The sequence below is a fragment of the Callorhinchus milii genome, unplaced genomic scaffold (assembly GCF_018977255.1).
Source record: "Callorhinchus milii isolate IMCB2004 unplaced genomic scaffold, IMCB_Cmil_1.0 Scaffold19, whole genome shotgun sequence".
Taxonomy (NCBI): Eukaryota; Metazoa; Chordata; class Chondrichthyes; order Chimaeriformes; family Callorhinchidae; genus Callorhinchus; species Callorhinchus milii.
In genome coordinates this window covers 6,477,505-6,496,281 of record NW_024704760.1, presented here as the reverse complement: position 1 = coordinate 6,496,281, position 18,777 = coordinate 6,477,505, and the positions used below count along the sequence as shown (strand labels likewise).

Sequence of the window (18,777 nt, the reverse complement as noted above, 5' to 3'; positions counted from 1 at the left end):
ATGAATCTGACATTCCCAGTTACATTTATCTGAAGCCCACTGATGGTTTGGGTCAGTGCAGTCGCATTTACTTAGGTTACTATCAACCTAGTTTATCAAAATCTCTTCTGGCTTGTGTGAACTGAATGGCAAATAGGTTTTGTATAACGCCTCACCCTGAGCTACCATTGATTCCAAGTCATCTTTATGACTGAGCCTGATGTGAAAACTGCTAAGGTTTCGCTGCGCAGTCTGAATACATATTTACGAGATCGATTTTAAATTGGAGTTGAGTTGAAAGGAAGCACCCACAACCCAAGCTGTTGCGTGATTCAGAGTCAAGAAGCCACATGTACATCATGTATCCCACAATGAATTTCCGCACATATATCCAGGCAGTGCCCTTTTGGTGAGAATTGTGAAGTCTGATTCCTCGGATAAATTGGTCATTCGCTTCATTTTTTTTTGCGGGAAACTTGCTGCCTGCAATTTGGCAGCCCTGTTTGCCAATAAAGGTACGGTCACCACGGCATTCGCTGTGAAATGCTTTGAGACATTTCAAAGTTACAGACAAATAAAAAGATTATTGCAACATCGGTGTAGCATTCTTGGAGCTGCAGAGTGAAAGGCGATTGATTGGCCATTGATTCTCTTCAACTACGCCTATGGTCACCTCCACCTCGCCCTTCTCTCTTGCCCAATGTCGAACCCTGCCACTGTGCAGCGCTCTGAGGCGCTGTCCTCCAACAAGAGTGCTGTATAAATGCAAGTTGTTGCTGAAACAGAAACTCAAGACTAAAACTTGAACCTGCAATTTTGTTTGACTCAGTGACTAGGCGCTACCACACTGCAAGAATTCAGTCTCAGAAAAAAACAAGCGCTGTGTGACAAGACATTCCTCATGGTAGTTTGGATCCTACTAATAACACTTTTTAACGGGTTGAGAAAGTAAAACCAGAACAATACTTCTGGACGCACCAAGTCAGCAGAAAAAGAGGACAAAGGTTTATGTCAAGTTTCCAAGGACAATTTCAGAAATGCACACCAGGATGTTTTTCTTTACACAGAGGGTAATCAACGACTGGAACAGATTGCCAGGAAAGATGGTTGAGGCCAGGACAATGGACTAATTTAAGAAATTAGGCTTTGATGGGGGGAACGGTATGACGGGTCTTCTGGAAAGATGAGATAAGGTGAAGCAAAAGGCCTTTGCTATCTAAAGCAATCTTCTGATTTTGCGAACTTTGAGGGAAAAACATGCAGAATATCTGTTTGACACTCCCCTGACTGGTTGTGTCCGAAGATTTTGGTGAGATCTCTATCACTGTTTACAATCGCGGAAAATTGAATTTGTGGACCTGTCAATGCAACACTATCAATTTACTGGTGTTTTCCTTTTTTTTCTAAATATTCATCCTTCACAGTTTAAAGATGTTCTCAATGAACTCTTTGGTGGATTACTCAGCATTTTTGTTTTATTTGTGTCGACTGTAGGCAGAAATTCTGAATGTTTTGGAGCTGCAGACGTGCAACCGTGCAACATCTCTGTCAAACCCTTGGCATAGTAATTTCTTCCATACAATTATATAGTCTGCTAGGGGATCTCTAATCGATAAAGCCGGTTAAAATTCAAACGCAGATAATTGCAGAAAGTTTCCACCCTATCGATAGACTTGCTATAATGATAATTACATTTCCTTAAGGCAATTGAACCTGATTTTGTACTTTAGCTTCACTGCTGGAGGATGTTCAAAACCATTCCTATCAGCATTCATAATCCATTACAGACTATGATGGAAGTATCTTGTGTCCTATATTTTAGAAGCAGGTTCTAAAGAGTGGTTCTGTCAACCTCTCAGTTGTTTGCATAGAATAACTTTGGTTTGTAACTTAATATAGCTTTGTGAAGCTGAACAGTGGTTGATCAATATTCCCTCTCCCTCCTCTCTGAGCCAAGAGTGAATCATGTGATTCCCAGGCAACTGGAGCTCATTCCACAAGTTATCGTAGAACCAAATGTGACCTCCTCTTACCGACAAAGAGAAACCGTATAGCACGCAGAGGACTGCTGCTGGCTCGGTATTGATAGGATTGAGCCGCCAGCGAGTGCAGAGAATGGGAAGGAAGATCCTCGCAATTAGCATGTGAAGTAAACAGCCAAGGGCCCAATATCTTGCAGTTACTGTATTGGAAATTCCACCCCTTGCTGTTGTATTGCAGCTTGGAGGGGTGGAGGGGGGCTCTGCAGACCGAGAGGCACAATGCTGTGCATGTTCTGCTCCTGTATCTCGCCACTTTAAAACAATAGTCCTTCTACGCGATAGAGCGCTTTCTCAAAGCACAGCTCTTCCTGTGTTCATTAATAAAAAAAACAAAGTTGCTACCCTTTGCTTTGAGCGCTTTGAGATCTCCTCCCGACGCGAAAGGCCTATATAAAATGCAAGGATTATTCTTATTGCTATGGTTACTCTAGCTGGAGTATGGGACACGTGAGGACCCATTAGATGAAGGGGTTATTCGGTGAGAGAGTTATTCTGCTCAGTGAAGTGAAAGCCAAAAAATAACAAGCTTCATTTTACATTATAAATAACAGCGCAATGCAAACACGAAATTAAATGGGACAGATGAAATGGCATGCTAGTTAAGTATTAAGCACAAAATGAACACATTTATTAAACTTACCCAACCGAGCCAGATAGTCACAAAAATTCAGAACATTACAACAAAGAGCAGAATACCCCTCTTGGACAGAACAGCTGATTCAATTTTGTTTATTGCACAATGGAGAATAAGCAAGTTACCAGCTTGGTTAACTACTTCTCTCCATTTCCGCTATTCGATGCTCTGAGGCTCATCCCGTATTAGCGCTGAGTCAAAGACAAACAAGTCCATCATTTCCAATCTGCTAACCAAGGCCATTGATCCTTGCTTTAACACATTGTAAATACAATTACAAGCAGTTTCTGCTAAAGGTGCTCCTCATGCAAATAATTACAAGCAGTTAAGTTATTTGTATTGTGACAGCTAATTTGTACTGATAGTGGGCTGACCTTGGAGATGTTACTTAAATTGACAGTCTGCTTTTTGTTCTTCTGGATGGAAGTTTGCGTAAACGTGGGCATTTTTTTAAAAAAATTTCAACGGCAAAGACGTCACATAAGCAGCAGATTGCTCCTGCATACGTGCAATGTTTATGACCACTGGGAACTGTAAAGAACCGATTGAATTTTATCTTACACCGGCGGACAAAAATGACTGCTGAAATTCGGTAAGGTTTTGGGAACAAATTGCAGTTTTACCAATTTGCACTGGAGTAAACGGATCATTGGTGTAACAAGTGTTTGCTGAGTTTGTTCAAATATTCATTGGACCTGGTTAACAGCTGGTTTACAGAAATGACCCTAAAATAACAACTGCATAACTACATGCACTATTTTGGCCTGCTTCATGTTCTCCCGTTCGATAATTCTTCCCATCATAGAATCTTGGAACCTTACAGCACAGAAGGAGGCCATTCGGCTCATCGTGCCTGTGCTGGCTTTTTGAAAGAGCTACCAACTAGTCTCACTCCCTCACTCTTACCCCATAGCTCTGCAAATGTTTCCTTTTGCAGTTCATATCCAATTCCCTTTTGATAGTTATTATTGAATCTGCTTCCACCGCTCTTTCAGGCAGTGCATTCCAGGTTGTAACAACACTCTGGGTAAAAAAACATTCCAACTCAATAACATAATAATAGTATCAATGGACAAGCTTTCAGCTACTGTTCCCGTGCCCTCTGGAACTCCATCCTGGAGTCCCTCCTCCCCATCTCAAGGTCTGTTCAGATGGATGTTAAAGATCCCATGGCAATTTTCAAAAAGATAAAGATAAGGTGTCCTGGCCAACAATCCTCCAAATAAAATTGGTCATTCAATTCATTGGCTGTTTGTGGGATATTGCTGCGTGCAAATTGGCTGACGTGTTCACCAACAAAAGTACACAGAAGGGAAACTTCAGTTTACAGCATCTCCTGTTAAGCACTTTGGGATTTCCTCCTGCCATGAAAGGAGCTTCGTCAAAAGCAAGAATTATTATTGTGTCAAAATCGATGATTTAGCTATAGGCTCCACAAACCAAGCCAGTGAGTATTGAACATCAAGTATTCCGGAACAAACAGCTGATAATTATGTGCCAGAGTGGGAGTGTATGGAATAAATCATTTAGTTTGACAGATCCTGTGGATATTGGAGATTCTGATAATCCAGTTTATGATTCATGGGTTGTGTAATAAAGCCTTAAGGCTTTGATTGTTCTTTGGGGATTGGAAGCAAAGAATTAAACTTTGAAGCTATCTTTTGGGTCACTTCACTCCCAGATCCCTGTGTCTCTGAACTTACTGCAAGCTGTGGTCTTTCTTCAAATGCCAACATCCATTTGACCCAAACTGGTAGGCTGGACTCAAAGGATGGAAAACGTGTCTTTTTCACATCACGCAGAACATACTGCTACATTTGTGTTGCAACTGAAGAGCGTGGAATGGAAAAGAAAACTGATAATTATCACCGGCAATAATTATAGATGGTGACAACCATCACGTCACCATGAGATGAAAATCCACCTTTAATTACGAAGGATTTGGGAGCAAACACAACACCCTAAATTGTCCTGCAATCTCCTCAAAACAGGAATAATATCCTTGTATCCTATAAGTTAATTCAGCAGTAATTAAAATGGGTTCATGTGAAGCTCACGGAAAAGATCGCAGGACATCTAACTGTTCAATAAAAGGTAAGGCTCTTGTTTGCCACAGGAAATATTACCAAACATCACAGGAGTATCATGAGTAAAATTGGAAGAAAAAAGCTTTCCGAAATCCAATTTCAAATAAACGCGAGTGACAGCCCATTCCTCCACACTGCCTCTCCTTGGTTACAGCCATTTCTTAGTGGCTGTAATTCATAGAATCATAGAATCTTACAGCACAGAAGGAGGCCATTCGGCCCATCATGTTTGCGTCGGCTCTTTGAAAGAGCTATCCAACTAATCCCATTACCCCCATAGCCCTACAAGTGTTTCCTTTACCAGTACTTATCCATTTCCCTTTTGAAAGCTACTATCAATTATTTTTCCACTACCCTTTCAGGCAGTGCATCTCAGACCGTGACAACTCTCTGGTAAATTAAAAATTCTCCTCATCTCCTCTCTGGTTCTTTTGTCAATTATCTTATATTCATGTCCACTGGTTACTGGTTCACCCACGAGAGGAAACAGTTTCTCTTTATTGACTCTGTCAAAACTCCTCATAATATTGAACCCAATTCTTCAGATAACGCAGTCGGATTAACTCCGCCAGACTAGGCAGCAATGATTTTCGCAAACAAGACATCGATTCTCTCTATCTCCCGAAAAACCCAACTTCAGTGCTGGATTCACCTCCACTTTCACCCACTGGTGTCTTGCTTTCACTCCAGAATCCTGGTGCTCGATCCCACCTGTCGTCTGGCTTACGTTCCAACTCCTGCTTCTATCTCCCTCCTGATTTTGCCCAGAGGTGACATGTCACAGTAGTTGATAAAAGTCCTAGGATTTGTCACAGGATGTCAAACTGTGAGAAATCACCAGCCTTAACTAAAGTTAATATGTTTTGCCCTGCAGCAGTCCTGGTATTTCAGCAACTGATGACTGATGTATATAATTTCTTGTTGAGAACAATTAACTTCAATTACAGAATGATTCATATTACGGGAGATTTGCATATTATCCTCAGATGTTCTTCCACGAAAGGGGCTCAGCAGTAACCTGGGAATGCGTAAATTGTTCTGATCATGTTCTTATCTTCAACATCGAAAAGATTAATGCTATTATACATTGCCCCTCAGAATAAGAGTTCCAAAAAAATAATGATTGAACTGAAGCTACGATAAAAGATGAACAATATTATTCAGAGATTTAAATTTTTTAAACATTTCTCCTTCAATTTTCTACATAGAACGCTATAGCATGAAAATAGGCCATGTCACTACGCAGAACGTAAGAGCAAGGACAAATGACATTGTGTTCAATCCTCCCCTCCTTCTTCTCCGAGAGACACCAGAGAATCAGCCGAGGATGTGAGCTCAAAGTTCTGCAGTGGGGATTTGAACCCACAATTTTCTGCCCCAGAGGCAAGAGTGCTACCAACTGAGCCAAGCTGACATCCTTGGAAATGATTACGTTATTTGCCAGCATTCAAAAACATCAATGCGAATAATCCTATTTTCAATGGTGCGACAGCAGAAACCAGATTTAGCATTTTCTCAGGCCGCAGATATTACAATAAAATTGGCTAGCAACGACGACAATGCCGACGACAACATCAAAAACAATAACATCTTGCATTTATTTAGCGCCTTTCACACCAAATGGCATTATTTGTTTCGGGTCGTTTTCATGTCCTGCTGGGTTTATAAAAGGAATACTTCACCATTGATAAATGATTTGACATTTGAGGTGATAGCCAAGTTACATCAATGCATTAATTAGTATTATTTTAATTAATCGTTCCTATAATAAAGATGTGCTTTTTTTTTACACAGTGTCACTGTTGACAGAAGACATATTTCATGCTTTCTGCACTTTGCTGCTAATTAATGTAACTATTCATTACCTGGCATTGATCTGTGAAACAAAAGATCATTAAGCTCACAGCTGGAGAGTAATGAATTGGCATGAATTCCTGAAATAGGGGAGCATTCATTGGTGTAGGTGATCCTTCCGAAACATGGAACTTTATTATTGTCACCGCTCTTTTCTTGGTGACAAAATGGTGCCATTGTTAAGCGCTCCATTCTTACCTTGCATAAAGGGTGCTATAATGAGATATTAAGCTGAGGGCACATTTACAATATAGTCCACGAAGAGCTTTAAGACGTCTCAACAACATGATAAGGCGCTATATCAAAATACAAGGATTATCTATAAATGCAAGTTGTTGTTATTTATCAAGTCCATTTGTCCTGCGTGTTTCTCAAAAATGGTCACAGTTAGAAAAAAGTTTACAGACAAGCAAACTAAACTTGGCTGTGGGTTAAAAGACAATTTTACAATTTATAGTTGTTTTAAGATTGCCTTTTCCTGGCTTCAGATTACGGGTGATTCGTGATCGCAAGGCTGGTTCAGATGAAGAAGGCCCTTCGGCCCTTTTTATCTCATCCTTTCAGAACATCCACCACAGCATCAAGCTGTTTTTAAATGAATCCCTGTGTCCTGACTTCAACCATCCTTCCTGCTAACATGTTTCAGTTGTAAATTACCCTCCGGGTAAAGAAAAACTTCCTGGTGTCTGTCCTGAAATTGCCCTTTGCAACTTTTACAATGCAAGAAGTTTCTTGATACCGAGTCTAACGATTTGCCATCTGGCTGTAGTCTACAACACCTACAATTTCATACTATGCCTTAATAATTCCTTCAAAAACAAATGATAAATTGGTCACTTCAATCCACTACTGTTTGTGGGGACGCTGCTGTGCTCAATTGGCTACCGCGTTTCGCCCACAAAATATAGTCAATTCACTTTACAGTATATTTTGTGAAGCGCTTTAAGACATCTCAAAGGTGTGACAAGGCACTATATCAAATACAAGGACTGTTATTATTATATTATTAATATTATCACAAACCTACATGCTCTTGTTATACTGTTGTGGTGTGTCCAGAAGTATTGTTTGGGCTTATTTTTTCAATTCCGTTTAAAATTGTATCCACTTCAGTCAGGTCACTTCTGAGGCGTGTCCTTTTAGCACTGATGAGCGTCTCTTGAGTTGGAATCAATCAGTCAATAGGAGTGCAATTTCCAGCAAACCCAGTGTCATCAGGGAGGAAGATTGCATTGTGTATGCATGAGCATTAACTCAGCGCACGTGTGCACTGAATGCATTGACTTTAGGCTCTTCTCCTAAACCCATTTTCTACTTGCTTTAGGATTTTGCAAAAAGCGATTCCCCTTTAGGCTGTATTTTTTAAATCGTTGTCAAACCAGAACGCAATTCAGAACTGACAGTGTTGCCGAAGCTATATTCAGAATAATTTTCCTTCCGCTTTATCAAGCTCCCGTATCATTAGTGGAGCACAGCCCTGAGAGAAGTTAAAGGGAGCATAGAATATTCCAGGGCTGCTCAGTTGGTAGCACTCTCGCTTCTGGCTGCTTTGGGGATTCTGCAGCGCAGAAATTGTTCGTTGCGTTTGCTTACAATCACAGTCACTACACCTCAAATGACAGCAACGTCATTTGAAGCGCTTTGAGACGTTACCCCAAAAGTAAGGACGTTTATGTTAAAGTAGAACATACAAACCGTATTATTCAGGAAGCAGTTAATTGCTTATCAGCACAGTTATTAATATTCTCTCCAACTACAGTGAAAGAAAAGACCCGTCGCATGCTTCTCTCTTCTCCAATTATACGAGCACCGGGTGTACTGTGCGAAGTGAATAACTTGATCGCTTGCCCGATATGATTCCGCACAATTTATGTTATCGGGGCAATTGGGAGTGGAAATAGCACTTAAGATTCACTCTGTGAGATGGCAGCCAGGCAGTCCCATAACACACAAAATGTCAGGAGATTATACAATCAACATGAAAAACAGCACTGCCAACTGTTCTTTTAACGTCCTTATCAATAGCATTAATCTGCTTCAAGGAGGAAAACTTTTCAAGGCCAATGGATTACATTTGTAATGCATTTAAACATGTGTAACCTCTTGGCTATTGACTGCTCTGAATGCTCTCTCCTTGACTGCAAGAGCTGATGACTCCACCTAACGGGGTAAGTCTGGGTCAGAGTGGTGAGCGATTGCAGGTTGCCAGAGGCAATGCAGGACAGAGAAACGGCACCTACCTGGTCAGGAGAGAAAGAAGTAGTTTATGATAATAACCCTTGCATTTGATACAGCACCTTATCAGGTTAGGAGGACGTTTCAAAGTGCCGTAAAGTGGAGTGACGCTTATTTTCTAGGCGAACCCGGCAGCCCTTTTTGCACTCAGCAATGCCCCACAAAACAGCCACAAAGTGAATGACCAATTGCAGCTGGGGAATTGTAGGCCCACACTCTGGGAGGAACTCCCTTCGCTTATTGAATACTTCCGCAGGATCTTTAATGTTCACCTGAACAGTCCTAGGTTTTACATCTCATCAAAAGGACGCAAGTCCAACAAGGCAGCGCCATGACGTGAATCAGCACTGAACAGTGTAGCTCTAAATCATCAGTTAATGTGAACCGAATAGATGTGCTGAAAATACCTTCACACGCAGACAAAGTTTAAATTTCGCTTCCGTTTGCTGCCTGCTGATGTTCACTCTTCAATACTTTTAGGCAATGAGCTAATCTTTTAATGACTTTCAACTTGATTTATAAATTTCGCAATCCTCTCCCTCTCTATCTCTCTCTCACTTATCTTACCTCTTCACAGCGTGCCAGGATCTCATCCTTATCATTTTAATTTCCTTTTTAATTTCCTTTCTGGTTCTGCGTCCATCAAGTTTCATTTGTTTCAAAGTGCATAAGCTGGCTGTACGGGCTCAGATACGTGTTGCTAATTTATTACAGAGGTAAGGATCTCACCATTTTACACTATATTTAAAACCCTATCTTAATAAGCAAGTGCAAGAACTCATTAACGTGTGTTCCTGTACAATTTTCACCCTCGAAACAAAGATCAGTCACAAAGTGAATGAATACATATTCTGATTTCTCGTTTCCCAAACTTTCAGGGGGAGACATTTTATCGACATAATAAAGCATGATATCAAACGTATCCATACTCTTCTGATACAATGAGCTCACATGTGGATTCTTGTAGCTTAGTCATTAGCGCACTCGCCTCACAAGCGAGAGGACTCAGGTTCGATTCCCAGGCAGGGCGAAATCTTAGGCAAGTTTCCTTATTCCACATTCCTCTGTTTACCTACCAGTAAGTCGGAACCTTGTTGTTAGTTGATTGGTGGATCGCTTTCTGGGGGTAATAATCCCTCAAAAAAAATTAGTGAGATTGGTCACTCAATCCACGACTGTTTGTGGGACACTGCTTTGTGCAATTGGCTGTCGCGTTTTCATCGCAAAACACACAGTTAATCCACTTTAGAATATATTCTGTGAAGTGCTAAGAGACATGTCAACGACATGATAAGGCACTTTATCGAATGCAAATCTTATTATTATATCCTGCAAATATAACTGTGGATCAAAAAAAATTCCCATAAAGATCACAACCTCATGGAAAGAAAGCACATTCTTTCAAGTCAGTTTGTAGAAGGATTATCCGAATAAAATCTCTTAGCAGTTCAACAAAAATAGACTTACAAAGAGAAATAAAGAAATCATTATACATTATTCAAGCTACTATAGCTTCACTAATACTGGGAATCAATGTTTAATGCATCATGCCACAGATCAATCAAGGATACACAGCAAGAGGGATTATTTTGACTAGTTTATATATTTCTACATTTACAGCCAGATGTGCAATGAACAAAATAAAACAGGCTAGGTCTCTTTCAGTATATAAATGTTATGGGTGGCGGGGGCTTATCAACTACATTTTTGACCACTAAGTTTCTGCTCTCTAGAAATCCTTCACAAAATCCCTTCCGTCATCTCCCACCCTGCTTTGGAAAGCCTCTTCAGACCAATCTGTCAAACCAACCATACTTCTGACCTTATTCCACTCCTCCTCTGTAAAGTTCTTTGAGATGTCATACTATGTGAAAGGCACTCTATAAGTGCAAGTTATATATTAATATACTTACATCTACACCGCCTGAAACTCCATCCCGGAGCCCTTTCCATTTGCCCCGTACCTAGCCTCCTTCAAGGTCTGCCTCAAAACCTTCCTCTTTGACCTCACTTTCGGTCACCTTTCCCCCACCCCTCCCAACCCCTTGGCCACCTGCCCGGGTAAAACATTAGAATATCTTGCACATTGGAACGTCCTCATTTGTTTTGATCAGCCGGGTGTAAACTATAAACACCAATTTACAGTTTGTGAAGTGCTTTGAGAGGTCTCAATGACTTGATAAGGCCCTGTATCAAATGCAAGGATTATTATCATTATTATTAATTTTAAAAACATTAGAAGGATCTGGTGTGCCAAGCTCTCTGGGATGCTACCCTGCATGAGGGGCACAATATGAATGTAAGTTGTTATTGTTGTTGCTTATCAATTTAAGACTCTTGTTTTGTTATATATTGGTTTTCCAAGCCCAAGTGCAGCCAAAATCCATGCTTTCCAAGGCAGAAGATGAAGGTTTAGTGATAGGCCCAGAGGCATTGGACCCATTCCATTAGATTTCCTCCAGGTACAAACAGATGCATTCCTCCACCTCCAGCACAGTACATCGCAGAGGAACCACTTGCTTGATCCAGAATTGCTAAAGCATACCTTGGGCTATGTGATGACTCCAGTCTTGCTTATCTCTAGCATAGCGGAAACCCATCACTGTGCTTAAGAGTATCCAAACCAAGCTGAGATTTCCATGCATCCCACCTATAGATGGAAATCCCAGAGAGAGACTGTTGGAATGGAATGCGCACTCTCTTCCTGGTCCTGCCGATGAGCCAGGCTGACTGTGCAGCAGTGCCCTGGGATACTGCGGACCCCGATGTCCTTCTGATGTGAAAGAACCTCTACAAATGTAAATTATATTGCAAGTTGATGTTTAATGTGTCAACCTGATCTCACCTGTGATGGAACATTTGCTCACAATGCGCCCTAATGCTGGTGTTGCTTATAAAAAACAGTCAACAGACGTTCATCAGTTTCTAATTTAATTATCTATACGAATATATATTTACTAATACATTAGGGTGCGCCAAGACAGGTAGAACAAGAGAAAGCAATATTAATAATAAAAATCCTTGCATTTCATATAGCTTGTTATCATGTCTTCGAGGTGTCTCAATGCACTTCACAGAATAAACTGCAAAGTAAATCAACTTGTATATTTTGTGGGCGAAATGTAGAGGCTTGGAATCGCAAAGAGCAATTTCAGGACAGGCAGAAAAGCAAAAATACCAATTTCCAAACCTGCCTTGAAAGAGCATTGCTGCTGCACTGGGGATTTCATAGTAGCTATCAATTACAGCTGGGGAATTCATTACAGAATCTATTACTGCACAGTGGAATCCGATTTAGATTCTCCAGCAAACTATAACAATTAGGGGAATCCGGCATGTTTAGGCAGAGGATGACTTTGTTATTCTCCAGTTTAAGTTGTGAATGGGCATTGGCCAGAGGGGACAATGGCCTGAGCTAAATAATACAAATGGTGCGTCTTAACTTAGTAAATAAAAATGCTGTTCGTTACATTCGAAAGCGTTTAAAATTATTCTTGCGAATGCTATACTTTTGCCAACAACACAAATTTACAGTTTGTGAAGTGCTTTGAGAGGTCTCAATGACTTGATAAGGCCCTATATCAAATGCAAAGATTATTATCATTATTATTAATTTTAAAAACATTAGAAGGATCTGGTGTGCCAAGCTCTCTGGGATGCTACCCTGCATGAGGGGCACTATATGAATGCAAGTTGTTATTGTTCTTGTTTATCAATTTAAGACTCTTGTTTTTTTATATATTGGTTTTCCAAGCCCAAGTGCAGCCAAAATCCATGCTTTCCAAGCAGAAGATGAAGGTTTAGTGATAGGCCCAGAGGCATTGGACCCATTCCATTGGATTTCCTCCAGGTACAAACAGATGCATTCCTCCACCTCCAGCACAGTACATCGCAGAGGAACCACTTGCTTGATCCAGAATTGCTAAAGCATACCTTGGGCTATGTGATGACTCTAGTCTTGCTTATCTCTAGCACAACTTCTAGACGTCTGTGCTTTCCATGACCATTAAGATCAGTTTCATAATGCATCTGCTCCCATTAACGTTACATCACTGTTAAAATATTTAAAAGAGGATAAAAGCTTCCAAGAATGGTTTCATGAAGGGATATTGACTCACTTCAGCTACCTCAAAAAAATCTGTTGCTTAATATTGAGGTGGAAAGGACTCAGAGGAGAAATTGCTATCTAGTCCCATTTCTGCTTCCTATCATGCAGGGATTGCATTTCGCTCAGACGAATATGATCTGAGTTGAATACAATTCCCCAAGACAGTGATGCCCAGTAACACAGTAAGAATTCTGAGTTTCAGCATTGCACTACATCTTTCTCTGTACAGCTGAGTCCTAAATGGAAGTGGCCGCTCAGAGTGGCCATCTAAATAAAATAATATTAATAATAATCCTTACATGTAGTACACCGCCTTTCACACCCTGCTTCACAGGATTCAGTGTAAAATCTGGAGACTACAACAACAACTTGCATTTATGTAGCACCCATCAAGCGGGACAGCGGACGTGATAGCTAACTTGCGTACAGCGAATTTGCATACACGTGCAGCCACGAGCAATTCCCTCTGGGGGATTGTTGACCAGGACACCGAAAGAAACTCCTCTCTCTTTTTGAGATCCACTTAAACAGGCAGACTACTGTCTCGGTTTAATGTCTCATCTACATCTACTTCTAACAGTGAAGCACTCCCCCAGCCCTGTGAGCTCAAAGTCCCAACTCAAGGCTAGAACCCACAACCTTCTGACTCAAGAGGTGAGAGTGCTACCAACTGAGCCAGGCTTACACACATGAAGCAGGACACAACCATCCTCATGCAGATTTATATATAATTTGTAAATATGCCTGCCAAAAAAAGCATGGCGTTTAGATTGAGTATTTTGCCAAGCTGTACAATTTGCTTTTCGTGAAAAAAGTTTGTGTCATGAGCCCTGAAGAACAATCAGTGAAGTGTGCCAACTGTTTGACTAAAAGTATAAGAGTAAAGATTTATAGGGATTTACAAATACTGGATATGTTAAAGATTTTTCGGACAATTTGGATGAACAGTTCCAAGTTAAAAATTTACGTGTAAAAGAAAATGAAAAACTGCAACAGCCCCAATGGTGTGCTGAAAAGAGTATATTCTGCGAAGCACTTTGGGATGCCTCAACAACGTGCTAAGGCGCTATGTATTATTATCGGTATATCTTTGTGGCTGTTTATGGGATATTGCTGTGCACAAATTGATTGCCACATCTGCCTACAAAATACACTGTCACTGCACTTCACAATGAAACTCCTGTGAAGCTCTTTGAGATGACTCATTAATGTGATAAGGCACTACGTGAAATGTTATATGAACTATGTGAAATGTTATATAAACCGGTACTGGGTTCCTTTAACACAGCCACTGAACTGTTTCTTCTTCCATATCAATTGCTCAGAGCAAATTCTTCGTCAATCTATAAAACTTGACGTCTTGGTCCTTCCAACCTTAAATAACTACATGAAAATGACGCAGTAATGCATCTTTAATGCATGAATTTCATTGCCTGTGTCTCAAAGTCAAACTTCTGGACATCGATTTAACAAATGGCCAATTTGAATTTGATATATCGATTGTAAGATTCAGGTTCCAAGAATTTTAATTTAAACTTTCTGGCACTTGCTCCTAAATCTGAAATAAAGCACCCTGCGAACAAAAAGAGATTCAATTTACTGCTGGGTCTTTTTATAAAGCAGATGGGAGCTCATTTAACTGTAGCAGAATGCTGCGATGTGAACAGTGTTTACAAACTCATTGCTCTCAAGTTCTGTCAATTAAAGGTGTATTGATTCTGTTTGTGCTAGCAAGACAGCCTCTGAATTCATTCATTCTTATAGATTGTGCTGCTCTCTATAGAGAAACATTAAATTGGGTACGGAAAAGTGTCACTGAAATCATGTAATATCATTCAAGAGGTTCCATATGAACCTTGTTACTGTAATTAAATTGTCCCGGATAACAAAGTGCATTAATGACTCTCTCAAACAGAAACAATTCACCCTGGCAGCCCCTTAAATCATGTCTTTTTTTTAAAAAAAAGGAGCAATGGTGTCTATTTTACACTGGTAGCTAAACAGTAGGCCTGAAATTCCACCTAGGTTCAGCCAAAATGATTATTTGGTGTTAAATTCAATTACAATCAATTGAGTTGATTTGGAGCCCATTAACTTTACTTTAGAGAAAAAAATAATTTATGTTCTCTTATCTGAAATTAAACCCTCATCCTCGTAATGAACCACCTAAAAATGCACACACGCAAACATTACGAGGCACCGTAAGATGAATCGCATTGCAATCGGTGATCACCATATCACAGCAAAATTGCAGGAATCCGACACACCCTCCAATCCTTATTCAAAGATGTATCGAAATGTGAACTGAAATTAACTGCAGTTGAGTGAGTTTAACCAGCACTGCCCCAATTCTGGGTAATCTGACTCCTTAGGGGCAGTTAAATCCATAGTACTCTAGTGCACTGATGACAGACCTTCCAGCCTGGCTCATTGGCAATACTTGGAGGGGCAGACCTAGTCAGTGGAGTCAGGGATTCTTCCGATCTCTGCGAGCCAAAGCCTCCTCCCTTTCCCTTCCTCGACTTCTGAATAATGGTACGTCCAAAGCCGAATAGACAGCACAACGCACCACTATTTGGGATTCTAAATGTTCAACTTCAGCGCTGCAATTTGCAAAGCAATGTACATACAAATGATACAAAACGGTATTTAGAAAATTAAACTCACATTTGCGGAACAACGAAATGATCCTGATTCGTTTTGGAAGAATTCTTCTGGTTACAAAATCAACTCACAAGCCTAAGGCACTTTCACATGCAGAGTCCCTCAGTGAATGCATTATTTCAGGATATAAATACCAAATGTAGTCCACAAAGGGTTACGGCGCAAAAATATTCATATTTCGACCTGCAAACGTTTGCAGACAAAAGAGAAGCAAGTTCTGAAGAAAGCTCTTGTAATAATGATGAATTGGTCACTCAATCCACGACTGTTTGTGGGACGCTGCTGTGCACAATTGGCTGCCGCGTTTCGCCCACAAAATATACAGTCGAGTCACTTTGCAGTATATTCTGTGAAGCACTTTGAGACGTGTCGAAGATGTGATAAGACACTATATCAAATGCATACAAGGATTATTATTATTATTTGTGTTCCATTGCCTTCGTTGTATTTCAGCCGTTTAACATTCTGGCAGACATAAACAAAGTGAAGACTGAAGGAATTACTAGTGTGACACTAATTAGACATGAACCGTCAGCAATCACCAGCAAGCTAAGAACATGAAGTGAGACATCCCGCAAGTCAGAATTAAGAAGAAGCGATAAAATGGCTCATTGTGCAAATTAGTTTGTCAGACATGATGGGGATTATGCGGCTGCCGTTTCGAAAGGCAAGGTGAATATTCTATTTAGTTTTCTTCTGTCACAACCATTAGTTGATAAATAATAATGATAATCCTTGCATTTGATACAGCACCTTATCACGTCATCAAGACATCTCAAAGCCCTTCACAGCGTATACTGTAAAGTGGATTGACTGTATTTTGTGGGCGATAGAGTGGCTCAACGCAGAATGAGTCCATTTTCAATGTCTTCTTCCATCTGAGGCTAGTCCTAACCAAAGACTTTCTGGTCTTTGATGTCTACCCTTAATGCACCCAGTTTTCCATGGGAGGGGGAGATGAGGGGATTAACAAGGGACTTTGGGACTGAACTGGCTCCAAGGTGACCTGCCTGCTTGGAATATCAAGATCAGATTAAATCCCAGTGGTAGTCTCAACAGTCTGATTCCTGGGCCAGCGGGATTTCTTCTCAGTCCTCCAAGGCATTGCTGATCACAGACCAGCCAGCCTGGCCCATAAGTTGTACTTGGCCGAAAAAACAGTTACCGAAGGCAGGAATTCTTCCCATTCGGCTCCCGTGAAACAAAGTCTTAACAGGAATAGTGGTTCCAGCTGGACAATCACTGGGAAGCTTGCCCGGCAGTATTCACAGTGGCAAGTGATGCTGTTTTGGCTGATTAAACTCCCAGCAGTATCACAACGTGCCTTGTGGGGTCACCAAGCCTTGGCTCCTGCCAATCTGCACCTAATAGTTTCTGATATTAGGTAAGCAGGGTGCGTCCCTCTGGGGAAAGAATGGACACTCTATTCCAGATTATATTTGTGATACTTACTGGTTTTTAAGATTTTTAATAAGTATACTTTTAAGATATAACCAAGCACTTATAATCTGTTTAGTATTCCTTACTTATTAAGGCATAGAAGAGGCTGTGTGTTTTAATGACTGACAGAGAACCCCTGAAAGGATACCTGTGCCAATTAGCATTAGCAAAGTTAAAGGTATATTGGCTTGACCCTAGCTGAGGTCAGGTTCTGACAACTTTCTCTCGCTCGGTGCTTGGGTCCTATGTCATCCTCCCATCTAGGAATCGAGTAATCATGTCCTTGAGTACAGATGTGAAAACCAGGGGGCTCAGAGATGAAAAGCGCACTCCTGGACATCTGATTAGCTCAACACTAAGACATAGAAATCCTCCCAATTAGCTGTTCATATCTCTTTCTCCTTAGCAGTTATTTTCCCATGCAAAAAGAACCTGCTCAAAGTTGCAATATAACGATATTATAATTGTGTGTGTTAAAGCATTAACCTTTGAATTGTGTGTGATATTAAAAGATCTGTAATTCACACCACCTGTATTGGGTAAAATCTCTTTCTGGCGAATCTTACAGTCTTTTGTCAGTTCCAATATATCAAGCGCTCTGGGATGTGACCTTGCATGAGAGGCACTATATAAATGCAAGTTGTTATATCTATATATCTATATAATTGCTGTGCGCAACTAACTGCTGGGTTTCACCCACAAAATATAAAGTCAATTCACTTTACAATATATTCTGTGAAGCTCTTTGAGACGTCTCAAAGACATGATGAGGGGCTATATCAAATGCAAGGATTATTATTATTATATATATAAAGCTTATGACACTTTAAGGGTGATTGTTGTTGTAAATACACTACATTATGAGTTCAATGCCCCGATGTGAGGCTTTGGGATATTCTTGAAATGAATTGGAAAAACATTGGATAAACACAAACTTAATCGTGTAAAGAACCTAAATATGCCTGAGCACATGAATGATTTATGAATTCCATATTGATTTAGTAAAAAAAAGCATGAAGTTCACAATAGGATGCAGACAATCAGCCAATCTGTGCATTGACCGTGAAATGGCATTAACTGTGCCTGAGGAAAGATTCAGATCCCCTTTCTACCGAGAGAGGAAACACAGCAGTGATAACAGTGATAACAGTGGAGGACCTAAAAGGGAAACTTATGGAGAGCACTGTTTAACCTGCATTATTTCTGCTGTGTTAAAGACCCCCTAGATTCTCCTGGAAGGAAAACCTTTAAGGCTCTCGGTATTTCTTCTGTATTAGACAACTAAACAATCCTACTAGGAATAAGATGTACTTGTTGGCCACTTAATTCTTGAGTCGATGTGTTCCTACCTTCTTGTGATAAGGCTTTTGATCAACCCATGACCTACAGTGTAGAATTATTATCTCACAGAAGCTCGGATGAATCAAATGTTTAGTTTGCCTCGAGTAATAAGTGGTAAAAACAAATTAAAAGATATAACTTTTACAAAAGCACGTAAAAGGACTTGGAATCATATATTCCAGGCTGATTCTCCAGTGCGTTGCTGGGAGAGCACTGAGTTGTCAGATATGCTGTGGATGTTAAAGATCCCGAGGCACTATTCGAAAAGAGAAGAGAGTTTCTGGCCAACAAGGCTTCCCCAAAATAAAATTGGTCACTCACTCTATGACTATTTGTGGACATTGCCTCGTGCAAACTGGCTTCTGTGTTTCAAATACACAATCCACTTTACAG

At 40.4% G+C, this 18,777-nt stretch overlaps 1 protein-coding gene across 1 annotated transcript in view; it reads right to left on the bottom strand.

Moving 5' to 3' along the window:
- Window positions 1-18,777, bottom strand: part of LOC103179169 (metabotropic glutamate receptor 4) — a 227,044-nt gene that overhangs the window by 88,255 nt on the left and 120,012 nt on the right.